At 38.3% G+C, this 25,349-nt stretch overlaps 1 long non-coding RNA gene across 2 annotated transcripts in view; it reads right to left on the reverse strand.

Annotated features, from left to right (window-relative positions):
- Positions 1-21,961, reverse strand: part of LOC134484611 (uncharacterized) — a 41,672-nt gene extending 19,711 nt beyond the window's left edge. The window contains 1 exon segment of one of the 2 annotated variants that reach the window (NR_190880.1): positions 21,750-21,961. This is a non-coding gene — a long non-coding RNA (uncharacterized LOC134484611). 2 annotated transcript variants of the gene reach the window in all.
- Positions 21,962-25,349: the final 3,388 nt, after the last annotated feature.

Below are 25,349 nucleotides of genomic sequence, written 5' to 3' on the forward strand. Positions count from 1 at the left end.
CTGTATCTACTGGACTATGGAGCAATAGTTAGAGCCCCTACAAGGGGTGATCTCTATTAACAGAAAATTTGATTCAGAAATACTGTTGAGGAAAGCTTGTTGGAATTTCCAAACCCAATGACCCATAAAGAAAACACACAATTTGGTTATTATAATTATAATCTATAAACGTGTATTGGGTAGATCCAACGTTATCATAACTTATACTCCAACCATAAAACCCCTGCTACATGTGCATTCTTCAGGCCACATGGATTGTTTCCATCATTACTTCCTCCTCTTTTTCTTCAGTCCTCTCCCTTCCCCTCTTACCCTCTTCTGCCTCTCTACCAAACCCCACTGTCATACCTTCGGTACCAACTTTCCCCTCCGGCTATCTGTAATAGGCTCTAGCATTTACTGACCGGTTAAAATGGGAAGAAGTTTCATATGTGATCACCAGTGTCCATGATAGAGGGCTAGTTGGTGGGGGGAGACCTCCTTTGAGGAAGCAAATAAATATCAGGATACAAATTGCATTTGCTTGGGAAGAGCAAATCTGTATAATGCTATCAATATCTGTCCAGTGGATTGTGAGAAAATGGGGAATATTCTTCCTAAAGACCCAGCTATACTACACCTGGTCTTATATCTGAAAAGACCTCTGCCATGCAGAGAGTACATGTGCTCCATCATGTTCCTAGTGGATTTCTTCATAATGAACAGAAAATAGAAATAAGCCAGATGCCCCTCAACCAAACAGTGGCTACAGATAATTTAGTTCATTTACACTATGAAATACTATACACATATGAAAAATAAGGACCCCAGCTCTGAAAAAAAGAAAAAAAAAGAAAGAAAAATAAGGACATTGAGAAGCTGCGGTCAAGAAGATGGAGTGAGAAAGTATTGTCCTGAATGAAGTAATTGAGACCCAAAATAACATGTATATATTCATTAAAAGAGGGTATTAGCCATTAAGTACAGAATTCACACACTAAGTTCTATGGAACCAAAGAGGATAAACAATAAGAAAGGGCCAAGAAAAATGTTTGAATTTCACTCAGAAGGAGGAACAAAGTAATGAGAAGAGGCAGTTGGAAGGAAAGGATTGGGTGACTGAGGGGATGGGAAGGTAAATAGGGTTTGAGAATCATTTCTTGGGAGAGATGAGCAAGAGGGACAGAGCGCCAAGAGAATAAACTGAAATCAGTGACTGTCCAGGGTTGGTACTATCTCTATGATTTGCCAGCAATCTGGAATGGGTGAGGATACCCTGGCGTCCATGAGGGTGACTTTAGCTGAGACTCATAACAGTGGGGATACGGACACCGAAATGGTCAATTTCTGTAGCCACAGAGGACCCAAGGTGGAAGGATAAGGAACCAAACACATCCCCAAAATTTTGACCCAGAAATTGCCCCCTCTATAAGAGACACACGGAGAGAGATGGAAGAGGAAATGAGGAAATGGCCAAAGGAAAAGTGGCCGGATGTGAGACTTATCCTATGGGCAGACGGCAAACACTGACATTATTAATGGTCCTTTCTTATGTTTGCAGACGGCAGTGTAGCATTATTGTCCTCTGCAAGGCTCCAACGAGCAGCCGACTGATACAGATGCACAGGCACAGGGCTTGATATCAGACAGTGCTCAGTGAGTCTCACTAAAGAGCTGAGGGAAGGACTGAGAGAGGTAGAGGAGCACAATGGTTCTCACATGAGTTCAGTAAACCCGTCGCCTGTCTGTGGATCCTGTTCTCCTACCCGGGCTGCGTTTTCAGGACCTAGTGGGAGACGATGAGTCTAGTCCTGCAGAGACTTTATGTGCCAGGAGACGGGGTGTACCCAGAGGGGTCCTCTACTCAATAAGAGTAGAAGGGGAGAGGATAGGAGGAAGAACTGTAAATGGTGGGTGCCTGGAGGAGTCTGGTGACAGGGCAGAATTCAGAATGTTACCTGGTGAATATATACAACCATTCTAACAAGGGGCCAAGGCATGACATCATGGGGGTGGGGCATGACATCATAGGGGTGGGGGAATGACATCATAGTGGTCGAGGCATGATATCCTGAAGCCAAAGAGAAAATAGATGAAACTAGAAAAAAAAATCAGCCCAAGAGGGAAATGAGACCTAGAGACACAAACATGGCAGGCGTTTACCTATGAATGGTATCGGCTGTGAGATAAATCATATTCCATCTACAATCCACAAATGCAGAGAGGACAAAGGAAAGGAGAAGGCACCTTGAGAAGAAAAGCATCGACCTATCTGAAAGGAAAAACTGGAACAGGTTCTGTGAGTGAGTGAGTGCGACTGAGGACAGGAGCAGAAGTTCAGAGGGGAAGATGGAGGGATAGCGGGGTGTAGAGAGAACCGGCCAGAAATAGAGGACATACGGGTTAATGCAGAAACTCGATGGAAGCACTGGTTAATTCATGATGTCTAGAGGGCCACGTTCCTGAGGATTTATTCTGACAGAGAATGCAGAACATGAACCTGCAATCCTTTGAAATCGAGCAAGTAGGACCTCAGGGTTGGGTATGGGGCACATTCAGTGGAGTCGATTTCTGAGTAGGTAAAATGGAGATCACTGAACAACAGACCGATGCTGGGTCAGAGATTATAAAGATATAGCAATAGAGGACTTCCTGGTACCTTAAGCCTGCAACTGATGTAAGTGCACACAAAAATCCCTTCCTGCTCTCCAAGGTTCGTTTAGCCCTTTTGACCCTGAGTAAATTATATGCACACAACCATAGCGTGTCCCTGAATACCTTCTAACAGAGCTGTGACACTGAAATCCTTGGAAGACACCAAAATTCACTTGCACGCAGACCAATATTCTGCTGACTAACTGTTTCCTGGGTCCACTTCATCCTTTCACACGTTTTATGCACCTGGACACTCTAGGTAGGAGACAAGAGATGAGTGTGTGTGTGTGTGTGTGTGTGTGTGTGTGTGTGTGTGTGTGTGTGTGTGTGTGTGTACATAAGTGTGTTTGTGTGTGTGTGTGTCTGTCTGTGTCTGTGTGTGTATCTGTATATTGGTTATCGTCTCTGTGTCTGTGCTTCTGAATATGTGTGTGTGTCTGTGTGTTTGTGTCTGTTTATGTGTGTCTGTGTCTGTGTGTTTGTCTGTTACTGTCAGTCTCTCTGTGTGAATGTCTGTTTGTCTAACTGTCTATGTCTCTTTCTGTGTGTCTCTGTGTATCTGTGTGTGTGTACATACATATGTGTCGGTGTGTGCGTTTGTGTGTTTGTGTATATGTTGTGTGTGTTAGCCATGCATAAGCTAACCATCCTCACACAGAATATCTGGATTGCTTTTCTTTATAGAATGTTGGCGAATCTTTCTCTTGTCCTAAAAGACCACTCTGGTTCTCAACTCTCTCTGTGAAGCCATGACAGTTTGAGTGATTTTCATGTGAGAGGAGTCTGTCCTATTGAAAATTGCTTTCCTGGATACAATATCACTTAAAAAAACACATCTCAACATTTATTTTCCTTATAACGTGATCCCTCGAGGGGATTTTTCCATCATCATCATCATCATCATCATCATCATCATCATCACTATTATTATTATTACAGGACTATTCCATTATATTGTTATCTGTGTTGTTACCAGTGTGCTAAAGTTCATTGATGGCACAAAGAAAGATATTGTTTCATGTGGGTCTTGGACAGCCACGATTTTGTTCTTGAAACTGAAAGATTTATTTGCATGCTCCCATGAGTAAATACATGCAAGTACAGAAAGTTCCTTGGTCTTCTACATGAGAGTGACATCCTCACATAGTCCTCAGATCTACATGAGAAACAGAGAATTTAGATGGGCAATGAAAAGTAGGGTGATCAAAAACCAAGTTGGGGAGAAATAAGACAGTTTTCCACAATGTTTCAGGCTTTGGGGATTGGTAGACATTACATAACCATCTTATTATTCATAGCAGAAATAGTCAAAATTAATAAAGGCAGAAATTTTAACAACATATTTATGCTGGCTAATTTAAATTCCCATATTTCATCTGTGGAACATTATATATTCTCTTTCAGGTTCTTCTTGAAATTATTTGAAGAAGTGAAAACTGGTATGTGTTTATCTATTCACATTCATAAAGCATCACCGTTGCTCTAGTGATGAACAGACTGCACAACTGTCAAGAGACAGACTGACTTTCTTGCCAAAGAAAAAAATCTTCACCTTCATGGAGGCAGTTTCATTCTTAGGTGCAGAAGTTTAAAATCCCCTGAGAATGCTTCCTACAGGTACCATTTCCTGTATATTGTAATATCCTAGAAAATGGGTTTCTTTTTGCATTTTATTTCAAGTGTTAAGATCTACAAACAAGTTTTGAGTGCGTGTACTATTTGTAGATGTAGTCTTTTTTCTTTCCTATAGATGGATTCTGGTTTGTGGACTCTCAGGCATTTTCTGATCCATCTCTCACAGCAGGGGCTGCAAATGAGATGAGTCTTAATCAGGAATAAAGGAAAGAAGAAAGGTAAGGTAATAGATGATGCCCTTATGTATTTAACACCTCTGAGTCTGAGATGGCTGTTGTCATCAACCTGTATATCTAAACGTTAATTTGAAACAAAGTACACTCACATGAGTTTAAGCCTTTGTACTTTTCATTGTGTAAATATATGCAATAAAGAGAGCTTTCAAAGTAATAAAGTTGTGTGATGTGTGTTACTCATTTAACAGATGCCCTTGTATAACTTAAAAGAATATATAAATGGTTTTCCTTCATGTTGAAGGTAATGAAGACAGTGTCTCTTCTAACAGTATATGTAGTAATTTTGACAACTATTAAATTAAATATGTTCATATCTTGACAAAACATCAACCACAATTGCTTATGGGATACTTCCTATACTTTCTCAGTGTTTTTTCCTAAATATTGACTTTAAAATGCAGTTAGCAGAATTGATATTGAGGAGAATGGCAGGAGAGAGGAAACTGAATGAGAGGGGAGGTTGGGAAGGGAGTGGCCTTTGCAGGAATTAGGTATAGGGAAAGCAGGGAAATGAGAATGGAAGATAACCTCATACTAATACTGTCCAAACTCTTCCACAAAATTGAAACAGATGGAGCACAACCACATTCCTTATATGAATCCACAATTACTCTTATACCTAGCCCACACAAAGACTCAGCACAGAAAGAGGACTTCAGACCAATTTCCCTTAGGGATATTGATGAAAAAATTCTCAATAAAATTCTTGCAATCCGAATATTACAACACATCAAAAAAAATCATCCATCATGATCAAGTAGACTTGAACCAAGGGATGGAAGGATGGTTTAATATAGGAAAATTCATAAATGTAATCCATCATGTAAACAAACTCAAAGATAAGGAGCGCAAGGTCATTTCATTAGATGGTGAGAAAGCATTTGACAAAATTCAACAACCCATGTGAATAAAAGTCCTGGCAAAATCACGAACTGAAGGCTCATATCAAAATATAGTGTAAGAAATATACAGGAAACCTGTAGCTAACATCAAACTAAATGGAAAGAAACTTGAAGCAATCCCACTAAAATCAGGGACTAGACAAGGCTGCCCACTCTCTCCCTACTCATTCAAAACAGGACTCCATGTTATAGTCAGAGAAACCAGACCACAAGGGGGTCAAACTGACACAAATTGGAAGGGAAGATATCAAAATATCACCATTTGCAGATGATATGATAGTATATACTTAAGTGACCCAAAAGTACCACCAGAGAACTTCTTAACCTGATAAATAACTTCATCAAAGTGTCAGGGTATAAAATTAACTCAAACATACCAGTAGCCTTCCTCTCCTCAATGGATAAACAGGCTGAGAAAGAAAATATTGAAATCACACACTTCACAATAGTCCCAAATAATATAAAATATCTTGGTTTAAGTTTATTCAAGCAAGTGAATGATCTGTATGACAAAAGATCAAGTATCTGAAGAAAGAAATTGAATACTATCTCAGAAGATAGAAAGAGCTTACATGCTCATGGATAGACAGGATTAATATAGTAAAGATGACCATTTTGCCAATCAATTTAATTTTACACATTCAATGCAATCTCCATCAAAATTCCTACTCACTTCTTTAATAGAGATAAAAAGAGAAATTTCCAAATTTATTTAGAATAAGAAAAAACTAGAAGAGCTTAAACTATCCTCCACAAGAAAAGAACTTCTGGGGGAATCATCACCCTTGAACTCAAGCAGTATTACAGAGCAATAGTGATAAATACTGCATGGTATTGGTAAAGACACAGATGGATAGACCAGTGGAATAGAAGTGAAGACACAGAAATGAACCCACACACCTATCATTTGATATTTGGAAAAGTAGATAAAAACCATTCAAAGGCAGAAACATAGCATTTTCCAAAAATATTTCTGGTTCAACTGGAAATCAGCATGAAGAAGAATGCAAATTATCTCATTTATGACCATGTACAAAGCCTAAGTCAAAGTGAATCAAGGACCTACACATCAAACCAGAGGGAGAGGAGAAGGAGGAGAAGAAGAAGAAGAAGAAGAAGAAGAAGAAAAAGAAGAAGAAGAAGAAGAAGAAGAAAAAGAAGAAGAAGAAGAAGAAGAAGGAGGAGGAGGAGGGAGGAGGAGGAGGAGGAGGAGGAGGAGGAGGAGGAGGAGGAGGAGGAGGAGGAGGAGGAGGAGGAGAAGAGGAGGAGGAAGGAGAACAGGAAGAAGAAGAGATTGAGGAGGAGGAAGAAGAGCAGGAAGAAGCAGAAGAGGAAGAAGAAGAAGGAGGAACAGGAGGAAGACAAGGAGGAGGAGACGGAGGAAAAGGAGATGAAGATGAAGAAGAAGGAGGAGGAGAAGAAGAAGAAGAAGAAGAAGAAGAAGAAGAAGAAGAAGAAGAAGAAGAAGAAGAAGAAGAAGAAGAGGAAGAAGGAATTTAAACAGAAAGAGAACTAAACTTCCATTCTTCCCCATTCCCTCTCTTCCTCTGCTGTTGTTTAGGCAGTTGTGTTAGTGAGACGTTAACAATGTAATTTCTGGTGTTACTTTGAGACACCAACTCATAGTAAATTTTAGTCTCTTAAAATCTTTTTTCATGAAGTAAGACACCCATGGCTACATCATTCTCTCTTCTCCAGCACTTCACTTAGTTCTTTTGAATAGGCAGTGTCAATATTATATAGGGTCTGTTCAGATAGATGTAAGTATTTTGAGTTCTGGAGGGCCACAATTGTATCATGCTCAGTGGACAGCACCTCACAGATCTCCTTACCTATTAATACGCCCTTGAAAGAACCCAAGGCCTGCATATGACCTTATCTCTAATTTGGAAATTATCTCCATTGGATAATCATGTGAAAATGAAAACTTAGTTTTCTCCAAGGGAATATCACTGGGTACACAAACTAATTTTAAGGGTAGACTGCGTATAAAGCACTAAGGGAACTGAACATCATCTTTGGAGGATCCTTGTCTCATAATGGGTCAGGACTTTTTCTTCAGAATGTCTTTTTCATTTTGTTTTATGTTTATTTATCTATTAATTTTTTCTCTGTATGTTTTGTGTATATATTTTTCCTGGTTTTATGTTTCCATGGAATTCCAGAGTGTGTGAATGGAAGTCTGGGTCTCCGTGTCTGTATCTGATTCTTGACCCTTGTTTTGGCTCTTTTCTATATGCTTGTTTTGTTCTACTCCAATTCATTAACTTTCATTTTATTTTTATCCCTTAGATGATGGTTTGTTTTGAGAGTCAGAAGGATGTAGATACAGATGATAGGAGAGGAATAGAAGGGGGGAATAGAGGGTAGAGTAATCATAATTCAAATATATTGCATGAAAAAGTCTAATTTTAAGAAAAGAATTTTAAGAACATACTTTCTGGGGCCTGTCTGCCCCCTTTTCTCAAAATCCTTACTAGTTTCATATAAAAAGTTAATGAAAATATTTTAAATCTTTTCCAAGGCAAAGAAAATTGTTTGTTTACATCTGATCTGGAACTGCCACTATGGGAGTGAAGCTTCTGTAGAGTTGCAATAATGCAGTAGGAGAGTCTATAAATGCTTTCAGAGAAATCAATACACTGAGGTTCAGCGGGAGTTTCACATGATTGATGTTACAAATTTTCAATGGGAAGATATACATTTTCGATACTTCAGTTTTCATGAAATTCTTCAAGATCAAATTACAAGTAGTATGGAATACAATCATAAAATAGGTTTGTTCCTTTGAAAATTTCAAAATTACCCCAAATAATACTTAAATATCATTAATAAATCAGAACATTTTGTATCCTAAACCCATATAAACATGACAATTATGAAATAGAAGTAGATGCGTATTTGTGGATAAAAGCTGTTTCTGGAGAGGCACTATTTTATGTCTGGGATAATTTCACTTCATTGGTAGATGGGTTAAATCAAAGTCTGATAATGAAGACCTTGCTGTAAAAGACCATTCTCTCACTAAGGGACTCTAAAACCCTGTTGTATAGAGTGCTAGCATTTCAATGTATCTCTTAATGACATTCCATTGGTTAGATGTGCCATATTTCCTGTATTCATTCCTCTGTGGAAGATCATCTGGGTTCTTTCAGCTTCTGGCTATTATAAATAAGGCTACTATGAACATAGTGGTGCTCATGTCTTTGTTATATATTGGGGCATCTTTTGGGTATATGCGCAAGATAGGTGTAGCTGTGTCTTCAGATAACTCAATGTCCAATTTTCTGAGGAACCTCTACACTGATTTCCAGAATGGTTATATCAGTCTGCAATCCCACCAACAATGGAGGAGTGTTCCTCTTTCTCCACATCCTCTCCAGCATTTGCTCTCACCTGAGTTTTTGATCTTAGACATTCTCACTGGTGTGAGGTGGAATATCAGGGTTGTTTTGATTTGCATTTCCCTTATACTATAGTTGTTGAATATTTCTTTAGGTATTTCTCTGCCAATTGATATTCTTCAGTTGTGAATTCTCTGTTTTGCTTTGAACCCCATTTTTCAAATGGTTATTTGTCTCCCTGTAGTCTCACTTCATGTGTTCTTTGTATATTTTGGATATAAGCTGTCTATCAGTTGTAGGATTGGTAAAGATCTTTTTCCAATCTATTGGTTTCCATTTTATCCTAACAACAGTGTCCTGGACCTTACAGAAGTTTTTCAGTTTTTTTAAGATCACATTTGTTGATTCTTCATCTTAGAACATGAGCCTTTGGTGTTTTGTTCAGAAAATTTTCTCCAGTGCCCATGTGTTTGACATGTTTCCACACTTTGTCTTCTATTTGTTGGAGTGTATCTGGTTTGAAGTGGAGGTCCTTGATCCAGTTGTACTTATGCTTTCTACAGGGCAGTAAGAATGGATTGATCTGCAATCTTTTACATACTGACCCACAGTTGAACCAGCACCACATGCTGAAAATGCTGTCTTTTTTTCCATTGGATGGTTTTGACTTCTTTCTCAAAAATTAAGTGACCATGGTTGTAGGGGTTCATTTCTGGGTCTTCAATTCTATTCGACTGGTTTATTTGCCTGCCTCTGTCACAACGCCATACAGTTTTGTTTTTTTTTGTTTTTTTTTTTATCACTGTTGCCCTGTAATACTGCTTGAGTTTAGGGATAGTGATTCCCATGGAAGTCCTTTTATTGTTGAGGACAGTTTTAGCTATTCTGTGTTTTTTTTTATTACAGATGAATTAATGAATGTTCTGTCTAAATCTTTGACGAATTGGATTGGAATTTTGATGGGGATTGGAATGAATATGTAGGTTGCGTTTAATATAATGGCCATTTTTACTGTATTAATCCTGCCAGTCCATGAACATGGGAGATCTTTCCATCTTCTGAAATCTCCTTCACTTTCTTCAGAGACTTGAGGTTCTGCTCATATGCTCATATTTTTTACTTACTTGGATAATGTCACCCCAAGACATTTTATATTATTTGGGGCTATTGTGAACGGTGTCATATCCCTACTTTCTTTCTCTGCTTGTTTAGCTTTGTGCAGAGTTATTTTTATACTCAGCCACTTTGCTGAAATGTTTATCAGGCTTAGTAATTCTCTTGTGGAATGTTTGAGGTCACTAAGTATACAATCATATCAACTACAAACAGTGCTATTTTAACTTCTTCTTTTCCAATCTATATCCCTTTGACCTCCTTCAGTGTCTGCTTGCTCTGACTAAGATGTCTAGAACTATATTGAATAAGTTGTGAGAGAGTGGGCACCCTTGTTCAGTCCCTGATTTCAGTGTGATTGCTTTAAGTTTCTCTCCACTTAGTTTAATGTTAGTTACGGATTTGCTGTATATGTTTAGGTGTGGGCCTTAAATTCCTGTGCTTTCCAGGACTTTTTTCATGAAGTGATGTTGAATTTTGTCAAAATCTTTCTCAGCATCTAATGAAAGGATCATGTGGTTTTTATCTTGGAGTTTATATAGTGAATTATGGTGTTTGTTTTCTGTATATTAAAGTATCCCTGCAAGCCTGGGATGAATCCTACTTAAACATAGTAGATGATTGTTTAATGTGTTGTATGAATAGGTTTGCAAGAATTTCATTGAGTATTTTTGTGTTGATATTGATAAGAGAAATTGGTCTGAGTTATCTTTCTTTGTTGAGTCTTTCTTTGTTTTAGTTATAAGAGTAATTGTGACTTCATGAAAGCAATTTGGTAGTACTCCATCTGTTTCAATTTTATGGAATAGTTTGGACAGTATAGTTATGAATTTTTCAATGAATTTTGGATGGATTTCTGCACTAAACCCATCTAATCCTGGACTCTTTTTGGGTGGGAGAGTTTTGATGATTGCTTGTATTCCTTTGGGAGTTATGGGTTGTTTAAATGGTTTATCTTTTCCTGATTTAGGTTTGGTATCTTGTATTTGTCTGGAAAATTGTCTTTTTTTTTCCAGATTTTCAAGTTTTTTGAACCTAGACTTTTGTAGTACAGCAATTTTTTTTAATTTCCTCTGATTCTGCTGTTCTGTCTCCCTTTTTAATATTTGATTTTGTTAATTTGGACACACTCTCTGTATCCTCTGCTTAGTCTAGCTTTGGGTTAATATATCCTGTTGATTTTTTCAGAGAATCAGGTATTGGTTCTGTTGATTCTTTGTATGGTCCCTTTTTTTCTACTTGGTTGATTACAGCCCTGAATTTGATTATTTTCTGCCTTCTACTACTCCTACATGTATTTGCTTCTTTTTGTTCTAGAGCTTTTAGGTGTGCTGTCAAGCTGCTGATGTATGCTCTCTCCTGTTTCTTTCTGCAGGCACTCAGAGCTATGAGTTTTCCTCTTAGCACAGCTTTCATTGTGTTCCAAGAGTTTGGGTGTGTTGTACCTTCATTTTCAGTGAATTCTAAGAAGTCTTTAATTTCTTCCTTTATTTCTTCCTTGACCAAGTTATCATTGAGTAAAAAAATTGTTCAACTTCCATGTATATGTGGGCGTTCTTTCCTAATTTGTATTGAAGAACAGCCTTAGCCCATGGTGGTATGATAGGATGCGTTGGATTATTTCTATCTTTCTGTATGCTTTGAGGCCTGCTTTTTGACTGATTATATGATTAATGTTGGAGAAAGTGCCAGGAGGCTGTGAGAAGAAGGTTTATCTTTCTGTTTTAGGATAGAATGTTCTGTAAATATCTGTTAAGTCCATTTGGTTTATACCTTCTGCTAGTCTGTCTATATCTCTGTTTAATTTCTGATTCTGTGATCTGTCCAGTGATGAGAATGGGGTGTTGTAATCTTATACTATTATTTTTTTTGCGGTGCAATATGTGCTTTGATCTTTAGTAAGGTTTCTTATGTGTATGTAGGAGCCCTTGTAATTGGAGCATAGACATTTATGATTTTGAGTTCATCTTGGTGGATTTTTCCCTTGACGAATATGAAGTGTCCTTCCTTATGCTTTTTGATGACTTTTGGTTGAAAGTCGATTTTATATATTCTTCAGACCATTTGCTTGGAAAATTGTTTTCCAGCCTTTTACTCTGAGGTAGTGTCTGTCTTTGTCTCTGAAGTGTGTTTCCTGTAGTGCAAAATGCTGGGTCCTCATTACATATTGTGTGTCAATCTGTGTATTTTTAGTGAGGAATGAGTCTATTGATGTTGGAGATATTAAGGAATAGTGATGGTCACATTCTGTTATTTTCATAATTGGAGGTTAGTTTATGTTTGTGTGCTTCTCTTCTCTATTTGTTGTTGTGAAAAGATTAATTTCTTGCTTTATCTATGGTTTTACTTTAATCCTTGTGTTCGGTCTTGCCAGTTAGTGTCCTTTGTAAGACTAGATATGTAGAAAGGTATTGTGTAAATTTCGTTTTGTCATGGGATATCTTGGATTCTCCGTCTTTGTTAATTGAGAGTTTTGATGGATACAGTACCCTGGGATGGTGTTTTTATTCTCTTAGTGTCTGTATGACATCTGTCTATGATCTTCTGACTTTCATAGTATCTGGAAAGAATTCTGATTTAATTATGATAGCTTTGTCTTTATATATTACTTGACATTTTTCCTTACAGTTTTTAACATTTTTATTTGTTTTGTGCATTTGGTGTTTTGACTATTATGTGATGGGAGGATATCCTTTTCTGGTCCAATCTATTTGGAGTTCTGTAGGCTTTGTGTATGTTTATGGGCATCTCTTTCTTTAGATTAGGGAAGTTTTACTCTATAATTTTGTTGAAGATATTACTGTCCCTTGATGTTGACAGTCTTCACTTTCTTCTATACCTGTTAAGACTAGGTTTGATCTTCTCATTGTGTCCTGGATATCCTTTATGTTTTGAGCTAGGTCTTTTCTGTTTTACATTATGTTTGACAGTTGTGTGATTCTTCTGCTCCTTAGATTATGTCTTCTATGTCTTTTATCCTGTTGGTGATTCTCACTTCTATGACTCCTGGTCTCTGTCCTAGGTTTTCCATTTCCAGGGTTATCTTCCTTGTGCTTACTTTATTGTTTCTATTTCCATTTTTAACTCCTGGGTGGTTTTGTTTATTTCCTTCTCCTGTTATGCTGTTTTTCAAGTAGTTCTTTAAGGTAGTTTTGTGTTCCCTCTTTCTTGCATTATATTTGTTTACTTCAGTTTTTTCTATTGTCCTGCATTTTCTTAAGGGAGTTATTATTCTTAACATCCTCCATCGTCATGATAAATGTGAAATTAAATTTAGATCTTCCTTTTCTGGTGTGTTTAGATATCCAGTGTTTGTTTTGATGGGAGAATTGGGTTCTGTTGAGCCCAAGTAGTCTTGGTTTCTGTTGTTTGTGTTCCTGTGCTTTCTTGTGGCCATCAGGTGGTCTCTGGAATTAGCTTGTCTTGCTCTTTCTGACAGTGGCTTGACCGTCCTGTAGGCTCGTGTGTCAGGGCTGCTGTAGACCTGTTTTCCTGTTTTCTTTTACCCAGTTAAGGGAACAGAGTATTCTGCTCTCAGGCACGTAGTTGCTCCTGTCCACTTACTTTCAGCTGTCCCTGTGGGCGGGAACCAGAAGGAACTTCCCATACTTCTCCTAGGTCCCTCTGTGGGGGGAGGGGGCACAGATGGTACAAGGTGTTTTCCTTTTGAGTCAGTAATCTGGGCAGAGAGTAGTCTCCTCTGATTTCCCAGGAGTGTCTGCTTCTCTGAGGCTCTAGTTACCCCACCATCATGATTTGGGTACAGGGAGCTGTTTGACAAGGTCAGTTCCGATCCAGGCACAGTCTGGAACATGGTGCTCCAGTAGATTACTCCTCCTCTATTCCAGAGTCACTATGCAATTTTGTCTTGGGCCAGAGATGTGGGCAATTGTGGGCAGAAGTGGTAGTCTGTGTGCATTGTATGCTCAGTATTGCCCACACTCCTGGGTGATCAGCTCTCTCTCCAACAGTTTCTAGGAGAAGGGAGCTTTGTGCTGGAATCAGCAAGGTTCAGGAGCCAGCTAGAAACTGGAAATGCCTGACCCCAGAGGAGTTCTGCCTTTGCATGTCCTGAGTCAACCAGTGAGCTCGCTTCAAGCAGAAAAGTTGGAATCACCTCTTCTCTTAGGCCTGAACTCACTTGTTGGGCTGACTTTCAGCTTTCCATAAGGGCTGCAACCAGAAGTGTCTTGACCCTACTGCTCCTAGGTTCCTATGCACAGGAGGCCCAGATGGAGCTAGGTGTTTTTTTCTTGAGTCAGGAATTTGAGCAGAGTTCTCATGGGTTTCTGCCCCTCTGACAGTGTAATACTTCCCCACCCCTCATGACATTTGGGTGTAGAATACTGTTTGGACAAGTTCAGATTCAGCTGCAGTTTGGACTGCAGGGCTCCTGCAGATTGACTGCTCCTATATTCATGTGTCCAGTGGCACTATGCAGTTTCCTCTTGGGCTAGGGATCTGAGCACATGTGGGAAGAAGTAGCAGGGTCTCCTCGCTGAGGTCTCAGTATTGCACACTCTTCTGGGTGTTCAGCTCTTGTCCCACAGACTTTCCAAAGGATTTCAAATGTTCACTCCCTATCTTACAGGTCCTCAGTCTTTCCAGTTCTCCTCCAAATTTTGTTGGAGAAGACGCCTCTGGTTAAGGGGAGGTACAACAGGCCCAATCAGAAAAAAAAAGGGGGGCTGGAAATCTTCTTCTCTTAAAGGTAATCTCAGTGATTTCTCATATTCCACAAGTGGAATAAGTCCTGCCCCTTCTCCAGAAGAGACTTTAATACCTTTGCCAGCTGCCAAAGCAGGGCAGAGAGCTCTGTCCATTCACAAAGACAGTCAAAGATGTGCCCTATCTCCACCAACGTGCTTATGAAATCTGCTTCGGGTAAAATGAGTTTGAAACCTGATTCTGCTGACAAAGCGGATTGCAGAACTACCCTATTAAGCCAAGAGGACATTCAAAGTCCTCCACTATTAAAAATGCGCTTAAATCATCACTTATGATCCAAGGCGTACAAAATACAGTTACAAATACCCAAGTGAACCTCATAACACACATACCAGCCCAAGAAGAGACAAAATTTTCTGCATGTACACAATTAGATCAAGGACCATTGACAGTTTCAGAAGGGGCTCTTGAGAGTTCCACACCCACGCAAGATGTGGTAGAAATTTCTGAATCCACCGATGGAACTCCTGTGCCTTCTGCACATAAAAAATATGTTCTAGCAGCCTCATCATATCCCCCAGTACTTCAAATGTCCCTATATAATAGAGAATTATTCAAATATCCTCTACCACTGAAGGGACCCTCCTGACATCCCATTAGGCCCACAAAAGCCAAGTTTATCAAAACACACTGTCAATGAGCCATGCAGACTCCATATTTATACAATGTGCAGAGAAGATAAAATATCCCCTACCTCCTCAGGGGACTTTAAGTCGTTCTGTACTGAAATCAGAGGCTCCAAAATTTTCCACATATACATCAGAGATGCTAGAACTTCCCAAAACTGAGCAGTATTCTCTGAGTATTACTCTATCTCAAAAAGAGACTGTGGGACAAGAAACTTCTACAAAAGGAGGTCTACCCATAGCCACATCTTTAGAAATGTCTTGTGGATGTGACACATATACAAAAGATATTCTAGGACAGATTCCATCTGTAGAGAAGGTTATGGACCCAACCATATGTGAACCATGAAATGCGAACACCAGAGTCTGTAGCATCCTCAACAACTGAGGAAAGGGATTCCTTGTATTCCATTAGTGTAAAAGAATGAATACGACCTCCACAAATTCCACAGTAGGCTATAGGAACTTCCTTATCTCCTCAAAATCAGCCATCTTCCCCAACTACAGAAGATGCTACACACTCTTCCAAATATTCAGAAAAGATTGCCATTCCTTCTTTATACCCACAAGCAGACCCAGAACATCTGCCAAATACCTCAAAAGCTCTGGATTTTACCTCATCTTCTGAAGGGGCTTTAGAGCCTGTTTTGCCTCTCAAGCAGGCTAGGGAACCTGACACTTCTATAGGAAAGTCGGTTTCCACTTCTCCAGCAGAAGAAAAATTCTCTTGGAACGTCCACAGTTACAAAACAATATCTAGAATATGTCTATGATGCTCAGGGAGAGGTCACATTTTCAGAGGTAGCTCTAATACATACCCTCCATTCTGATATCACAGTAAGGATTCTACACGTATACACGGTACATTAAGACCTTCCTCATCTGAGAAGGATGTCTTAGGATCTACTGCATCTGAACAGCATGTTTTAGAACTATCCCCATATACCTAAGTAGATTTATTTAACATGTCCACTCTGGGGATAAAGAGGCGACATTCTCCCTCTACCAAAGGGGACCACAGGCATCCAGTTTCTATAAAAAAAAGGTTAAGATTTGATCCTTCTGATGTAGTCTTGAGAAATTTCCTCTAAAGAAGATAGTTTCAAACATCCCCCTTCTGCCAAAAGGGATCTTGTGCCATCTTCTGCAGCCAAAGAGACAGCAAAAGCTACATCTTCTCCTCAGGTGAGTCCTAACCTTCTCCATCTGTCCAAAGGGCCATGGAATTTCCAAAAAATATTAAGGAATTTTGCAAAGATGTCATTCCTTGAAAGGACTTGCTGGACATTCCATATTGTCCCAAGATGCTCAAGTAACTCCTCCTTCTACAAAAAAGGCATGTTCACCGTCTACCCTAGGGTTTAAGAGAATTTCTTCACCCCTCTCTAGGGCTCCAGAAAGTGTTCTCCATGCTCAAAGTGGTTTGTCATTGTGCAAATTAGACTTCAAACATATAAAACCTTTTTTTTATATTACCAAAGGTCTGAGGGAAAGTCCACATCGAAAAAAAAATCATTTAGACCTTGTGCCATTAGTCCAAGTATATCAGAAAAATTCCATGTCTTTTAAAGCACCTAAAAATCTATCTTGCTCTAGCACTCGTCCTAGAAAACAATTACCTTTAGTCATACAATCCCTAGGATCATTGAAATACAAAAAGGGGTATCTAGAAACTTTACCATCTGCCAAAAGGTCTTTAGGATGTTCACCAACTTCTCCAAGAGCTCGGTTAACCCATAGAAGAACAAAAGAACTAAAGCCATCTGCTCAGGGTGTTTTCCAAAAACCACTTATTTCTTCTTTACTTTTATACCAAGACAAGAGGCCAGCTTCCTCATCCCCATCTCTGATCCCTTCTTCCTATTTGTTCTCTCTCCCAAATCGCTCTGTACTCTGAATTAGATGCCAATTACTAAACCATAGACATATGGAAGGAGGTAGTTGCTGTCAAAACAAAACTTGTGATATCACAGAAGAAGCTACGGCTCTCCAGGACACAATTGAATTTTCAAGGAGGGCCTAATGATGATGGAACTGCCATAGCCTACCTGCTCAAGAGCTTCCTTGCATTGACCAGATTTGGTTGTGCACTTTCCAGTAGTGTCTCCTGTGACACAGTAGAAACATTTACATGCTACATCTCTGTACAGCTAGAGCCTTCTCTCTGCTTTATTAGTGATTACATGCTCTGAATGAAGAAAGTTAGTCAGGGGCTTGTCATGGGTAGAAAAGATCTAGGAACACAGAAGGAAAGATATTCTTCTTGAGATTAATTTTATTCTCCGGTCAAATCCTGTGACATAAAGTTCAATTCCCTAGGTTTTCCCTGTTTCGCTGGTGCCAGTATTTTCCCTACAGAACTTTAATTGAGTGAATATTGTTTTATATTTTCTGATTGTAAATTCATTTACAGGGGACATTATATATGTTCCTGCATGTGTATTCAAAATTTCATTTTTCAAATTCCATTTTTTGCAATGAATTTGGTATCAAACGTGGCTCAGCTATAGAGTGAATATAAGAGTGGAAATATTGTGTACCTACTTCTAATGATCAACTCCCAAATCCATATTTTATCCATTAATTACAAGACATCAGTAAAGCAAAGGACAACATGGAGTATAGAATGTGGTTCTGAAGTTCTATTAAATATCAGTCCTCTAATATCTACCTTCTTGTGTTCCCAGGGATAGGCTTGAGGGTTTTGGATGTTTTACCATGATTCTTTCTTCAGGCCACACATCAGTTTCTGAGTGATGGGCAGTGATAGGAATGGCTTGTGGTCCAATGAAACCTCAAATTCAATAGGTTATAAAAAACAGGAGGGAGTCTATTTGCAATTGTCACTTGTGGATCCTATAGTCTTCACCTTGTTATGCAGAATCCATCCAAATATTAAACCAAAATTCCTAGTTGTAGGATCCACCAAAATTGTATATATATATATATATATATATATATATATGTATATGTATATGTATATGTATGTATATGTATGTATATAAATGTATATATATGTATATATGTATATATATGTATATATATGTATATATGTGTGTGTATGTATTCACTTATATATATATATGTATGTATGTATTCATATATATATGTATGTATATATATATATATGTGTGTGTATATATACATATACATACATATATATATATATATATATATATATATATATATATATATATATATCAGGCACAAAAACTAGATAAGATTGATGAAGATAAAATTGCATTCTGCCAATAAATGGTTTTAGATCTTTCATGAGAGACACAGCTAGAGCATGTCAAATACAGAAGTGATTGCTAGTGGCAAACCAGAGAACTGAATACAGACCCCTTGTTTGTAGATGTTGAGAAAGGATTACAAGAGCTGAATGGGCTTTCAACCACCATAAGAACAACAAGTTCAATTAACCAGGACTTTCTGCTATTAAACCAATATTCCATGACTGTTTATGTACAGACCTGTGGCTCCAACTGCATATGTGGCATAGTATGGCGATGTTGATAATCAATGGAAGGAGAAGCCCTTGGTTCTCCCTAGTTAAAGGGAATGTCAAAGCACAGTAAAGGTTATAGATAAGGATAAGGGGACCAGCTAGGAATATTAAGGACAGGAAACTGGGAAAGGAAATAACATTTGAAATGTAAATATAGAAATATCCAATTAAAAAAGGTATATACGGGGCTGGGGATTTAGATCAGTGGTAGAGCGCTTACCTAGGAAGCGCATGGCCCTGGGTTCGGTCCCCAGCTCCGAAAAAAAGAACCAAAAAAAAAAAGGTATAAAATTTGCTAAAAAAAAAGGAAAAAAAAACAAAAGATAATTAGCAGCTAATCAGACCTATTGAGTCAGTAATCCAAAGGGTTCCTGTCAGGGATTTATAGTCAGAATAATACTAGTGGAAAGATTGAGATGATGAAGATCAAATTTGGAGCACTTCTCTCTCCCAAATACCAGTATCAGACACTTACTGCTCTATAAGTATCCAAATAATTGAGGAGTTTACTCTGAGCTGAGGAAAGTATACTTATTTTTCACTTCTTCCTTAGGACCATTTTCTTCTGGGCAATAAGAACAAAAATCCATGAGCTCTAAGGAAAAGAACAGTGTCCTTCCAAACACCTGGCTTTTGGGAGAAAGAAATTAATGATATAAACTCTCTGACTTCCAGGAACCATTAGAAGCAGGGAAGTCCAGATTCTTCTGAGAGGCTCCCAGCTCCTGATCCCATGTGTGGAAGGATCAGATCAATTCTATCTCTTCAACTTACATATTCCACTCCTACCAAGGCTTCAGTGAGATTTCTCAGGGATGATGTATTTCTTCCTTCTTTTATACCAAGACAGAAGACCAGCTTCGTTCTCCCCATCTCTGATTTCTTCATCGTCTTTGTTCTCCCTCCCTAATGACTGTTTCCCCTGAATTTGAGGCCAATTAGTAAAACCTATAGGTACTGAAGTAATATCTGAGAGGCATTTGCAGTCAGGACAACACTTATTACATCACAGAAGAAGCTAGTGCTCTCAAGGATACAAGAGATTTTTCAGGGAGAGCCTAATGATATTGTCACTGAGAACTGCCATGGCCTGACTCTAAACAGCTTTCCTTACATTAACCAGTTTTGAGGGTGCCAATTTAGGTATGTCTCCTGTGACACAGTGGAAACTTTCGTTCTCCATCTCTCTAAAGCTAGTGACTTCTGAATGGAGAAAATGAGTCAGGGGCATGGCATGGATAGAAATTATTTAGGAACTTGGAGTGGAGGAGATTCTTCTGGATAATATTTTTATTCCCAGGTCAATTCCTGTGACATACAGTTCAATTTTCTAGGTTTTCTTAATTTTATAAAGGCCAGTACTTTACCTACACACCTTTCGTTGAATGAATATTGTATTTCACTTTCCTATTGTACATTCCTTCATAGGGGACATTATAAATATTCCTGAATATGTACTCAAAAATTCTGTTTTCAAATTCCATTCTCTGCTATGATTTTGGAAACAAAGTGGGCCCATCTATAGACTGAGAATAACAGTGTAAATATGGTGTACCTACTTCAATTATAAATTCCCAAATCCTTATGTTATTCAAAAATTACCAACATCAATAAAGCAAAGGACCACATGGAGTATACAATTCTTTTCTCTATTCACATTTGATATCTGTACTACACTATCTACTTCCTGTGTTCCCATGGCCAGACTTGAAGGTTTTAGATGTGTTGCCATGATTCTTCCTTAATGTCATATATAAGAAACAGGAGCATGGGCAGGGGGAAGAAAGACTTGAGGAATAGTGAAACCTCAACTCAATACCTTCATAAGTACAGGAGGGAGTCTCTTTGATATACTCATTTGCAAACTCTACATTCTTGACCTAGTTGTGCAGAATCCATGTAATCATTCCACCTAACCTAATAGGTGTAGGAAGCACCTAAAGTATATATATATATATATATATATATATATATATATATATATATATATATATATATATATTCAACCACCAAAACTGGATAACATTGATGAAGCTAAGAAATGCATTCTGCCAGGAAACAGATATAGATATTTCCTGAGATACAAAGCTAGAGCATGTCAAATACAAATGTGAATGTCAATGGCAAACCAGTAAACTGGAAATGGAGTTCCAGTTGGTAGATTCTGAGAAAGGATAATAAGAGCTGAAAAGGCTTTCAACCCTTAAGAACAAAAATGCCAATGAACCAGATCTTTCTGGTACGAGACCAATATTCAAAGGTGGAAAATGGAAAGACCTAAGGCTCCAACTGCATTTGTAGTAGAGGATGGCCTTGTTGGGCACCAAAGGAAGGTTAAGCCCTTGGTCCTCCCTTGGTTTGACTTGCATTTAAAGGGAATGTGAAGGGACAGTAATGGGATGGTTTATAGAAGAAGTGGAGAGGGACCTGTTAGGGATCGTACGGGAGGAAATTCTAAAAGGAAACAGTATTTTAAATATAAATATATAAATATACATTTTAAAAAAAGAAATAAAATTTGTAAAAAATAAAAGATATAAGAAATAAAAGAAAAGAAAACTACCAGCTAGTTACAGCTATTGACTCAGAAATCTAATGAGTCACTATCAGGTAATGACAGTCATAGAAATAATAGTTGAAGGACTGAGATGATGATGTTTAAAATAGAAGCTCTTCTCTATCCCAGATATCAGGGTCAGGCACAAACTGCACTATAGGAATCTAAAGCATGGAGGAGTTTACACAGAGCTAGGGTTATAAAACTTGTCCTTCCTGTGTTCTTTAAGTCCCTTTTCTTCTTGTCAAAAAGAATAAAGGCCATGCACTCTCAGGAAAACAACTGTGCCCTTTCCATCCCTTGGCTTTTGGAATAAAGAAATGAATGATATAACCTCTCTGACTTCCAGGAACCATAAGAACAGGTAAGTCCAGATGATTTTGAGAGGCACCCATGTCCTCTTTCCCATATGTGGAAAGCTGAGATGAAGGCTGTCTCTTCAGGGAACCCACTAAACACCTACCCCGGACTCACTGAGCTCTCAAATGGACCAGGTAATTCTTCCTTTTTGATACCAAAACAGAAGGGAAGCTTTCTTTGAACATCTCTGATTTCTTCATCCTCTTTGTTCTCCCTTCAAAAATGTCTGTTTATTCTGAATTAAAGGCCAATTAGTAAGCTCTAGGGGTACTGAAGAAATATCTGAGAGGCAGATGCTATCAGGACAACACTTGTGACCTCACAAAAGTAGCTAGGGCTCTCTAGGTTACAAGAGATTTTTCAGAGAGGGCCTAATGATAATGTCTCTTAGAACGCCCATGGCCTACATGCTGAACAGCTTTCCTTACATTGACCAGTTTCAAGAGTGCCTTTTCCAGGAGAGTCTCTTGTGTCACAGTGGAAACATTTACGTACTCCATCTCTCTATAAAGTTAGATACTTCTCTTTTCTTCATTAGTGGTTACATGCTCTGAATGGTGAAAGTTAGTCAGGGGCATGTCACGGGTAGAAAAGATTTAGGAAGATGGAGTGGAGGTGATTCTTCTAGATAATATTTATACTCCCAGGATTATTCCTGTGACATACAGTTCAATTTTCTAGGTTTTCTCTGTTTCGCAACGGGCAGTATTTTCCCTATAGACCTTTAATTTATTGAATATTGTATTACAAATGTGATCATATTCTAGTTTTCTTCTCTTGCTTAGTGATGAAAAAAGTGATACCCAGTACTGTATTAGAACAAACATTATATAGTACACCTAAAGAAAACAAATTGCTCCCAAGGTCAACGTAACTTCATAAGTAAGCAATTTGAATTCACAGAGAAATGGTAAAGTATTGTATTATTTATCCTTAAAAGGATACTTGTAAGAATCTTTTAGAAACAGAAATCTAAACATCTGTATAAAAATGTTATATCTGCTTTAAATGATCAGAATGCACATCTGTGATTGGCAAACCTTATTAAATCCTATCAGGAAGCTGAGGGTAAAACTGGTTCAGAAAGCAGTCATCAACAGTCCAGCATTTGTGACAGTCACACCATTAGCCTGTGCCGCCATAGTTCTTGATCCCTGACCTTAAAAGATCCCAGCCTTTCCGAACTACAAATTGTTCCATACATTGTTTTTTATATCAGAGTCAGTAGGGAAAAGATCTTAGCCAGCTTCACAAACAATTTTATTTTTCCAAAAGCTTTTAATGGGTTGTGGTCCTCGCTAATCATTCTACATTTCCTCGGGCAATGATAGAAGCAATGATCTACCCCAGAGGCAATTGCTAAAAGACCTGTATCACTCTTATTGCAAATGCCAATGGCACTGCCCTCTGAGTGGTAGAAAGCTCCATGAGGATTTTCATGCACTTCTTAGATTAAGAGAGGATGAGTGCAATAACTGAGCACCACTCTGCCTGAAATCCTCGTGGGGTTCATGACTCACCAAGGTCCAACGAGACTGTGCTGAAGAGTGGGCCATACCCCAGGATTTCTAAAGCTCTGTGCCATTCCTCCTTCACAGGCCTTGGCAATACTCCATTTCAGAACCAAATTTGAACTATGCTTTTACCCTAGATATAATTTCAAATACTATACTAATTAGGGAGAGTGTGCAGCCTTACATTGTCCTTGACTTTAATGGAATTGCTTTACATTTCTTTCCATTTAGGTTGATGCTGGGTACCGGCCTGCTGTCCATTGCCTCTATTATGTTTCTGCATAGGACTCGTATCCCTGATTGCTCTCACCCTTTTAAAATGAAGGTGGGTTGGAATATTTTTGCAAGCTTTTTAAATATCTAATGAGATTATCATGTGATTTTTCTCTTTCAGTTTCATTATATAGTGAATTATATTGATGGATTTTCAGAAATTGAAACATCTCTGCCTCCCCCTAGAAATTAATAATTACACAGCATAACCTACAGAAAGGATCTCACATTCACATGCATACTCCAATAGCTCCCCAAAAACACAAAAAAATACAAACAAAAAAAAATCATGCACCCTACTGAACAGATGTAATACTCACATACATACTGAAACATCCTAATCGAAAACACAAAAACCAAAAAAACATGCAAGCAAGCAAAAAAAAAAAAAAAAAAAAAAAAAAAAAAAAAAAAAAAACCCTGCTCCCGCAACATCTCATTAATACCTTTAAGCATTAATGTCCTCTACTCAACAGTAAAAGGACACAGGCTAACACAACGGATTTAAAATCAGGATCTATCCTTCTGTTGCACTCAAGAAACACAATCCAGCAACCAAGATAGACACAACCTCAGACCAAGGGGTTGGAAAAGATTTCCAACCTAATGGACACAAGAAACAAGATGGTGTAGCCATTCTAACATCCAGCAAATCAGACTTTCTACCAAAAGTAATCAAAAGAGACGGGGAAGGATACTTCATATGCATCAGAGGAAAAATCCACCAAAATGACATCTCAATTCTGGATGTATATAGGCCAAAGACAAAAAGCAGAAATATTGGTGAGAGAAATATTGCTAAAGCGTAAATATCACATCGAACCTCACACATTAATAGTGGGTGACATCAATGTCCCATCTCACCAAAGGCAGGCCATTGAGACAGAAATTAAAAAAATAAATAAATAAATGATTTAACAAACACGGGGTTCAATAAAATTGACCTCACTGATATCTACAGAATAGTTCACACAAACACAAAAGTACACACTCTCTTTTCAGTACCTCATGGAACCTTATCCTAAAATGAACATGTTCTCCCACTCTAAAGAAGCCACAATGGATACAGAAATACTGCACTAACCATTGGATCTTCTCAGATCACCATGGATTAAAACTGGACTTCAACAATAAGAAAAAGTGTATAAACTCATTGAAATTCAATAGCTGGCAACTTAAGATCCACCAGTTCACGGAAGAGATGAAAAACAAAAAGTGCTCCTAGAATTTAATGAAAATGAAGGCACAACTTCTCCAAACTTACCTGCATATGCAGCACAGGGTGCTTTTATAAAGAAACCGGAGAGACCCCACACTAGCAACTTCCCAGCACACCCTAGATCTCTAAAATAAAAAGAAGCAAATACATATTAAAGGAGGAGACAGCAAGAAATGATCAGACTCAGGGTGATCCATCAGAAACAAAGAGAATACAAAGATCAAAAAAACAAAAAAAAAACAAAAAAAAAAAACAAAAAAACAAGAGCTGGTTCCTTGGGAACATCAATCCGACAGACAAATCCTCAGACAGATAATGTAATAGGAGGAGAGAGCATCCAAATAACAAATTCAGAAATGAACAGGGAGCCGTATCAATGTACAATGATGAAAGTCACATAATCATTAGTTCTCACTTTAAAGTGGATGATTGTGTAGACTGATTGCACTGACCACAGGTAAATTTAGGTAAGATAAACTCTGTAAATAGCTCTACAACACCTAATGAGACACAAACAGTAATTAAGTTTCCCTACTGAAAGAGCCCAAGGGCCAGATTGTTTGAGTGCAGACTCCTACCAGGTTTTCAAAGAATTCTCAACCTACACCAAAAAAAACAGAAACAGGAGGAAAACGCCAAAATGATTCCATGACACCAGTGTCGCCCTGACACATAAATCACAAACGACACAACAAAG

The sequence above is a fragment of the Rattus norvegicus genome, chromosome Y (assembly GCF_021556685.1).
Source record: "Rattus norvegicus strain SHRSP/BbbUtx chromosome Y, alternate assembly SHRSP_T2T, whole genome shotgun sequence".
Lineage (NCBI taxonomy): Eukaryota > Metazoa > Chordata > Mammalia > Rodentia > Muridae > Rattus > Rattus norvegicus.